Source organism: Lipotes vexillifer, unplaced genomic scaffold (assembly GCF_000442215.2).
Source record: "Lipotes vexillifer unplaced genomic scaffold, Lipotes_vexillifer_v1.1 scaffold404, whole genome shotgun sequence".
Lineage (NCBI taxonomy): Eukaryota > Metazoa > Chordata > Mammalia > Artiodactyla > Lipotidae > Lipotes > Lipotes vexillifer.
Window position 1 is genome coordinate 348,420 of NW_006777380.1, and position 9,712 is coordinate 358,131.

The 9,712-nt window shown below is 44.2% G+C and overlaps 1 protein-coding gene across 1 annotated transcript in view; it reads left to right on the forward strand.

The window, feature by feature from the left end:
• Positions 1-9,712, forward strand: part of CORIN (corin, serine peptidase) — a 267,765-nt gene that overhangs the window by 1,212 nt on the left and 256,841 nt on the right. The gene's annotated exons all lie outside the window — the stretch shown is intronic.

The following is a 9,712-nucleotide window of genomic DNA, read 5'->3' on the forward strand; positions in this document are numbered from 1 at the left end:
GAATGCCGACTGCTACCAGAAAGGGAGCGAAGTCCGGACTTACGGGTGATCATTTTCCAAAGACACACATTTTAGCTGAAGGTGTTGAAATTAATGATGTCACAACACATTAATTTTGGAAACAACCATTATAAAATCAGTTTTTGTCACAGCACAACATTCACCAGCTTGTTTGTATTGTTTGGTGTCAGTAGTTTCGTTGTGCGGAAATTAGGCTAGAAATCAGTCCCTTGAACCAGGTTCCTGGGGCTTGAGAGGTTAGACTAGCTGTCTGCAGAGACATGTGTGATTGCTGGGCTGAGCAGTCAGGCTTTCCATAGACTTCTTCCCAGGACACCGAGAGTCACACTGGGATGAACTATTTTCCGAGTTAGTTGGGTATGGGATCACATAAATCTCAAAACCTGGAAATGCTGTAAAGCTTTATTTTGAGGAAAGGACTCTTCCCAGACCGTTCCTTGCAGGATAGGCGTATAGTACAGTGATGAAAGACTCAGTTAAACCTTCCAGGAGGTTAAAGAGACAAATAAGAATTGCTTTATTAATCTCATCAAGTATATTTCTAGGCATAGTGAAACTTTTTTAAAAAGATGCAAAATTAGTCCCATTAGAAGCCTTCTTCACAACGCTGCAGAAATCTTACTAATAAGAGCACAGCAGGCGTCAGTGCCTCCACCACCAACCAGGTGTGATTGTGGCCTTAGGGTTTCTGAGTTTGTCTATGGCTGGGGGGAATGGGAGCTCCTTGAGGACCAGGAAAGCTGGGTTATAGAATTTTTGCTGAATGTGTCCAAGGAAGAAGGGTTTATTTAACGTGCCACTTTGGCCTTAATAAGTTAGGCAACGAGCATGCATTCATGCATCCTGTTCTTGCCTGATTAAGTGGAGAATGGGGCTGGTTGTCTAGAGGATATTGATTTGTACGGAATACTTGATCCACACTAAGAACTCAAGTAACTCTCAGACTTAACCTGTTCTGCAGAATCTACTCAGACACACGTATGTGTACACACACACATGCAGACACACACTTTTGTGTTTCAGACTGTTCAGAGAGGGTGGATTGAATGGAAGACATCACAAGAGTGAAAGGTGCTATAAATGGAGTGCCTTGGTGGCTAGAGTATGTATTTTGGTGTCAAAGCCAAATTCAAATCTCTGGCTCTAGCCGTTAAAAGCTGCAAGGCCCTGGGCAAGTCAAAAAATCTTGTTGAACCTTGATTTCCTCTTCCAGCCGATGGGGATAATACCGCTGAATATCTGTAAGGGCCTGGTGAGCATTAAGGAAATAAATATGTCCTAGAAAAACTCTACATAACAGTTATACATTCTGTGAAGGCTCCCTTACCTGTTTTTATTTGTGGAGCTGGTCCCATCTCACATTTATGAGTCTCTCAGGTTTGTCTCCACAGCCAGCCTTCTGTGATTCTACAGCTGTTCTCTCCAATAGAGTAGCTACTGGCCACATGTGGTTATTTAATTAATGCGGTTAGTTAAATTAATCAAAATTAAATTAAAAGTTCAGGGCTTCCCTGGTGGCACAGTGGTTGGGAGTCCGCCTGTCGATGCGGGGGACATGGGTTCGTGCCCCGGTGCGGGAGGATCCCGCGTGCCGCGGGGCGTCTGGACCCGTGGGCCGTGGCCGCTGAGCCTGCGCGTCCGGGGCCGGTGATCTGTGGTGGGAGAGGCCACGGCAGTGAGAGGCCCGCGTACTGCAAAAAACAAAAAAAAAACTAAAAATTCAGTTTTTCAGTCTCACTAGCCACATTTCAAGTGCTCAATAATCACATGTGACCAGTGTTTACTGTATTAGACAGTGTGGACAGAACATCTCCTTCAGCGAGGAATGTTCTCTTAGCTCTAGAGCTTTCTTTTGCTTGAGTGATAATTTAATGAGACTCTTGGATGATAAAGGTTTTCCTGTCCAGCACTCCCTTTGCTTCTTTTTCTCTTAAGAGTGGTTTTGCATAGCTGAACCACTGCCAGGGCATTTGTTGAATGGTAAATGACTATTTATGATTTACATAATTTATATAATCACATAATAAATTTTATATTTAACATTTATTATAAATCAGCCAACAAGTGTGTGTATTAGTCAAAAAATCCTTAGAGATTCTACCCTTAGCCTTGATGATTTTTGCTAATGAATTGTTCTTTCCCCTTCACAGTGAGCTTTATGGCTGATGGTTTTCCTGGTTTTAGAGCAGAAACTCTGATATAATAGAGTGAGGCTCTTCTCTCCCCTACATACCTTTATGTGTCATTTTCCCCAGGAATGACAGTACAGATCTACTGTGATTTACAACGGGGTTATGTCCCAATAACCCTTCATAAGTTGAAATGCATTTAATATACTTTACCTACCAAACATCACAGCTTAGCCTAGCCTACTTTAAATATGCTCAGGAAACTTACATTAACCTACAGTTAGGCAAAACCATCTAACACAAAGCCTGTTTTATAATAAAGTGTTGAATATCTCAGGTAATTTACTGAATCAGTAAATTTCAGTAATTTACTGAAAGTGAAAAACGGAATGGTCATCCGGGTACAGGATGTGTATCAGTTGTTCGCAGTCATGATCGAGTGCCTGACTGGGAGCTGCGGCTCGCTACCCCTCCCAGCATCACAAAAGAGTAGCTTACCACGTACCACTAGCCCAGGGAAACATCAAAATCTAAATCTAATCTACGGTTTCTACTGAATGCGTATCGCTTTCACACCATCATAAAGCAGAAAAACCGTAAGTTGAGGACTGTCTGTACTAGAATCTTAGGTTCAATGTTTCGATCAGAATCCTCTGAGAATGGTTAATTTATTCAAATTTAAAACTAATACTCCACCTCATGCCATAGGACCCCTTACTGAACTTATCACCATTTGACAGACTATGTATTTTACTTCTTTATTTTGATTATTTTCTGTCTCCTCCTACTCTGAAATATAAGCTTCATGGGGGCAGAGATTTTTCTTTGCTTTTGTTCATTGCTAGAAGAGTGCCTGGGATAGAATTCGTGCAAATTGACTATTTGTGAATGAATGACTATACAGAAATGTATTTGAAAGTAGCTAAAATGGAGAGATGCTGTACTAGTTTCCTAGGGCTGCTGTAACAAGTTACCACAAACCTGGTGACTTAAAAACACTGAAAATTTATTTGCTAACAGTTTTGGAGGCTACAAATCCAAAATGAAGATGTCTGCAGGGCTATGTCCCTTGAAGGCTCTAGGAAAGGATCCTTCCTCACCTCTTCCTAGCTTCTGGTGATTGCTGGCACTCTTCGGCATTTGTCTTGTAGCTGCATCCCTCTAATCTCTGCCTCTGTAGTCACATGGCCTTCTTCCCTGTGTCTCTGTGTTCTCCCCTTTTATTCTAAGGGCACCAGTCTTGTTGGATTAAGGCTCACCCTAATCCAGTATGATGTCACCATAACTAATTCCAAAGGCAAAGACCCTATTTCCAAGCAAGGTCCCATTCTGTGGTTCTGGTGGACATGAATTTTTTTTTTTTTTTGGCTGTACACGGGCCTCTCACTGTTGTGGCCTCTCCCGTTGAGGAGCACAGGCTCAGGACGCACAGGCTCAGCGGCCATGGCTCACGGGCCCAGCCGCTCCGCGGCTTGTGGGATCTTCCCGCGTCGGGGCACGAACCCACGTCCCCTGCATCGGCAGGCGGACTCTCAACCACTGCGCCACCAGGGAAGCCCGGACATGAATTTTTGAGGGACACTATTCAAGCCAGTACAGATGCATAGATAGGTAATCCTTTCCCTGCCTTGAGTTTATTCTGTTTCTGGGACTTTGCTAAATCTGCTTTAGAGCATAGTCTATAATATTTATTATTCTTATAGGCACACAATCACCATGCAGGTTGGGAGATTATATGTGCTTTCCATGTGGGTGTGTAGTACATGGGTTGGCTCACTTTTGGATTACTGAGTCAGCTGCCCTTTCCTGAGCCTGTCACTGTCCCCAGCCCTGTCTCTGGTCTCTCCTTCTTTCTCTTTGCTCAGAAAGAGCCGCTGTTGTCTTGGAGCACCAGTGTGTCTGTCTGCCGCATCCCTGAGGGTTCTGCAGCGGTGTTTGCTTGGCTCTGAGCTCTGCTGAAGGATGCCCGTAAATTATGTTTTCCTCTCAGCCTGCTGGCAGTTGCCCCCATCAGCTCACCTTACAACAGCTGTCTGAATATTCTCCTGCCGTACATTTCTCTGTGTCCAAACCATTAGAGCTGGTGGTGACAAGTGTAGTGTCAGTGCTTGATAGGTCTAGCTGGGGATCCAGGGTGGTCCTGTAGGTGATCCATCTGGCCATTCAATATCAGTGCTGAAACCTGCAAGCATCTCAAGAGGACATCTGTGGAGAAGGGCCAGACAGCCAACAGGCCGGCTTAGGAGTAGGTCAGAAAATACAGCAGAGGGTTGTGAAAATCATTTTGGCGCCACGAGTTTGAGCTTAGCCCAGGTCCCCTTTGAGCTTCTGGGCTGAACATTTAAAGAGTACCTTTTGTTTCCAGTATTTGGGACAGTTGTAAAGAAAAGTCCTTGTGCAGTTATGAAAGTAAACGATGTCAGTCTCTCCAAAGCCAAGAAGGTCATTCTGCTGAAGTGTCACAGCAGCATCTTAAAGGTTGATAGCACCAGGAAATTTTAATCTTGGGCTCCATGAACCCCATGGGTACTGAACAATCTATGAACAGTTCAATGTGAATTTTTCTGGCTAGGGCAACATAACACCCTGAGAGGTTAAGAGCTACATGCTAGAACAAAATAACATCAACTTACAAGAATTCAACTGTGTAGCCTGGACAAAAAGAGGAGTAGATTTATCCATTTATTCAACACACATTTATGTGCCAGGCACAGTACTGGGCACTTGGGATTCACAAATGAACAAAACAGAGATTCATGCGCATGTGAAGCTTAGCTTCTAATTAAGCAGTAAACACTAAATCAGGAGCGTGGGGAAGAGAGAACTCTTTAAGTAGCATGAGTCACTTTGCCTGTTGTTCTGCTCAGTGCCCTGGAGTGAGAGCAGGGGATAAAAGAAGGGGATCTGCCGTTAATTTCAGAACTCTGGTGCCTTTTATATGTATCCAGCTTGCAGTCTTACGTGTGGTCCTGTGTTTAAAGATCTGTGCCTTTTTGTCCTCTAACCCCAAGCCAATTAATTAATCTGGTACTCAACTGTGGAGCCTGTTCCATCTCTGGAAAAACTGACTGTGTGGGATTGATTGACAGAAGTTATATTGGTCTCCAATGTGGCATTTTCCTAAGGATTTTCAAGGATTATTTTGACTGTACATGACTTTCGGCTTTGAGTGCCTATTTCAGAGTCTCAGCCTGCAAGCAAGGTGCCTCTTCTCTGCAGCGTGGTTGGGAAATCGAAGCTGTGTGATTTTACTTAATACTTGTCTGTGATCCTTTAAAGCAATTTTGTCCAAGTTGAAAACAATCAGAAAAGGGAGCTTCAGTCTTTACCTGATACTAAGTTGCTGGGAGACTTTACAGAAAGTAGTCAGTTAACCTGTTTGATCCTGGTTTCCTCACGCGTAAAATGAGGTTGTTAGACTAGACACTCTCCAAGGGCCTTTCTAGATCTAAAGGCTGAGATTTTCATGTTGCAGAGAAAATGAGCAGCACATTGTACCCTTTTCCTTTTTACTTCCCTCCTCCCTTTACAACAGTCGAGAAGTGCTGCTGGGTAAGGGGCATCCGAGCTGACCTTGACGTCTGCTTCCCTCTTTGTGGGGCTTTGCTAGTTCTCACAGCAACCTCTGCCAAAGTGCGACATGGCCTGTTCCACTCCGAGGAAGACTGAGCAGAGGAAATCTGCTCACCAGAGGCCAGGTTTGTCTGGGGATATCTTCTCTGGCTCTAAGTCAGATCTGAGCCTTTCACCTAGGCATGCAGCTTGTGGGTGGCGGAAAGGGTGGGGAGAGACAGTCATTCGTGTTGGGGGCCTTCCAACAGATGGTCCACATCAAGCTGGGGGCCAGGCACGCCTCTATGTTGGCTGTGGGTTTGTCATAAATAGCTTTTGCCATCTTGAGGTATGTTCCCTTTATGCCCACTTTGGTAAGAGTTTTTATCATGAACGGCTGTTGAATTTTGTCACATGCTTTTTCTGTGTCTATTGAGATGATCCTGTGGTTTTTGTCTTTTCTTTTGTTGATGAGGTATATCACATTGATTCGTGTATGTTGAACCATCCTTGTGACGCCGCGATGAATCCAACTTGATTGTGGTGTATGATCTTTTTTATGTGCTGTTGGATTCACTTTGCTAATATTTTGTTGAGAATTTTGCATCTATATTCATCAAAGATATTGGCCTGTAATTTTCTTTTTTGGTGGTGTCTTTGTCTGGTTTTAGTATCAGGTATGCCTCTAGCTGAGGAGTTCGACACAGGATAAAGTCCTCTTCCTTAAATAGCTAGCTAGGACACACACCCCTCTGAGTTCACAGCTAATAAATAAACGATCACAAAAATGTGTTCAGATTGGCAAAGGAACAAAATTTTCAGGTGAAGAGGGAGAATTCTGGGATCTCTGAAATTTAGGAAGATAAAATAACTTATAAAATAACTCAGGAAGTAGAGTGAGCTTGATTAAATCATTAAACCCAAGCCAAGATAAACTCAAGGCAACCCTGGGCACTGTGGCACACAAACGTAGCTTGGGTTCTTATCCATCACTTATTAGATGGGTGCCACTCCAGCAGGTAAATTTCCCTTAGGCTCAGTTTCTTTCTCTGAAGAATGGGAACAATATTCCTCTCGCAGGATTGTGATTGAGGATTCAGCAAAATTATGCTTTAAGAAAGTGCTTTGTAAGAACACGAGCTGCTAGGTTATTATTATTATTTTTTTGGTTACTGTTATCTAGTGGAGAATTTAGTTGTATATGTCCCTATATAACATCCCTCTTGATTTGAAATCTCAATTCTGTGCAGTCAGTTGCTCTCCCTAGAGAAGGTTGAAAGAAGACATATTGCTTTCAATGTCTAGGCTCCCTCGTAACTATGAGTAAGACACAAATAAAACTGTTGAAATTTAATATCACCCTGCTTCCTTTGTGGTCTACAGCAGCGCTGTCCAATAGAAATGTAATGTCGGCCACATGGGTAATTTTAAATTGTCTACGTTTGAAAAAGCCAAAAGAGGGGCTTCCCTGGTGGCGCAGTGGTTGAGAGTCCGCCTGCCGATGCAGGGGACGCGGGTTCGTGCCCCGACGCGGGAAGATCCCACAAGCCGCGGAGCGGCTGGGCCCGTGAGCCATGGCCGCTGAGCCTGCACGTCCGGAGCCTGTGCTCCGCAACGGGAGAGGCCACAGCAATGAGAGCCCCGCGTACCGCAAAAAAACAAAACAGAAAAAAACAAACAAACAAAAAAGAAAAAGCAAAAAGAACAGATTAATTTAATTTTAATAATATGTCTTATTTAACGCACTATATCCAAGATTTTGCAATTCTAACATGGAATCAATATAAAAATTATGAATGAAATACATTACCTATTTTGTTCATACTAAGTCTTCAAATTTCAATACTCTTACATCACATCTCAATTCAGATGAGTCACATTTCAGGTGCTCCATAATCACATGTGGCCAGTGTCTCTACCGTATTATTAGATAGTACAGGGCCATAGGGAGTGTGGTAAGTTGGATAATGGACCTGCAAATATATCCATATCCTAATCCTCAGGACCTGTGAATGGCACCTTATAAGGCAAAAGGGGTTTTGCAGCTGTGATTAGATTGTGTGCTAAGATTTTGAGATGGGGAGATTGTCCTGGATTATCTGGGAGGAACTGTTGGGACCACAGCATCCTTATTAGAGGGAGGCAGGAGGGTCAGTCAGAGGAGAAGGCAATGAGAGGATGGATGTAGAGACTAGAGAGATGTGCTTTGAAGATGCAGGAAAGGCCAGCAGCCAGGGAATACAGACAGGCAGTCACTAACAGCTGAAAAAGGCAATGAAACAGATCCTCTCCTCAAAGAGGTCAGAAGGAGGCAACCCTGATGACACCTTGACTTTAGGTGGAACTGATTTCAGACGTCTGACCTCCACAAATGTAAGAGAAATAAATTTGTGTTGTTGGAGGCCACAGGTCGCATCTGTTACAGCAGCCACAGGAAGCTAATTCATTAGGAATACTCTAATGTTATTTCCCAGACTCTTTGGAGGAGATGTTCCCCTGGCTACATCATCTTAGACAATTTCAGTTGGCTTCCCTGCAGCCTGCCCGGTGTACCCATTTCTAGGGTTGCTGTGTGAGACTGCCATCCTCCCCGAGCACTGGGGGCTGTTTCTTACTCTGACTCAGTTGCAATCTTTGATAGCAAAACTCAGCTGGGAGAGAAAGGGTAAGGTACACAGGAGAAAAACAAAGGTTTACTACGACTTATTGGCTCTCTTTACTATCTGCTCAGTGTTGTCAATCTAAACATGTGCTGAAAATAATGTCTATTAATTTAAAACGATGTACTGCCGTGTGGGTTTGATAGGGATAAAGTTTTGTTCTTATACCTTTATCTAGGAATGTTTGTGACCGTGTGATTAGACCAGTAATCCTCCAGGTTTAGCATGCCTGAGAATCACCTGCAGGGCCTGATGCAACACAGATGGCCGGGTCCCACTGCCAGAGTTTCTAACTTAGTAGATGGGGCCCCAAATTTGCATTTCTAAGGAGTTTCAGGTGATGCCAATGCAGCAGGCAGGCAGGTGGGCAAGGGAGCAGATAGGTATTGGGAGAGCCCCTGCGAATACGTGGCGTGAAGGCGGGACTTCCGGGCCTCGCCTGCACGGGGAGGGTGTAGCCCCATTGCTGAGAAGACACTCGGCCGGCTTTCCCCACCCCGCCAGAGCACACACAGAATCTTCTTCCAAGGTAAGCTCAGCAGTCGTTGCTAAGAAAATGCAGAGTCGTCCCAGTCCCCTTGCTTAGCTCTGTTTTGTGTCTCCCACCCTGCGGTCTAAAGTAGATGGCACGCCCGAGATCCCCAAGTCTTGGCTAAAAATGTCTCCTTTGGGATATCGGCTCGGTGCTTTGTGACCGCCTGGAGGAGTGGGATAGGGAGGGTGGGAGGGAGGGAGATGCAAGAGGGAAGAGATATGGGAACATATATATATGTATAACTGATTCACTTTGTTATAAAGCAGAAACTAACACACCATTGTAAAGCAATTATACCCCAATAAAGATGTTAAAAAAAAAAAAAAGAAAAAAAGAAATAACACCAAAAGGCTAGTCTGTAAGAAACACTGGGAAAAATTTGTTAAATTGGATTTCAACAAAATTATACTCTTTAAAAAAAAAAATTCTCCTTTGCCACAGGCCAGCTGACTTCTCAGATTTCCCAGCTGAAGAGAATCCCTCTCGCCCCCGGACCTGGGGTTGCCCTGTGGAAAGTCTATAAGCAGAAAATACCAGGTTAAAAAAGGCTCTGGGGAGGCCCCTGAAAGCTCTCACACCCAGCTGCCTACTTGGGGTGGCCAATTGTGGTCATGGGGGCAGAGGTGGGAGAATCACGCCGGGAGCGGCGGTGTTTGTCCGGTTTCATTCCGTAGAAGAGTTCTGCCAAACTTTAGAGACCAGCTCCCTCGCTCCCCCTGGTCTTTATGGTTTTTTTTTTTTTTTTTTTTTTTTTTCGGGCCTCTCACTGTTGTGGCCTCTCCCATTGTGGAGCACAGGCTCCAGACATGCAGGCT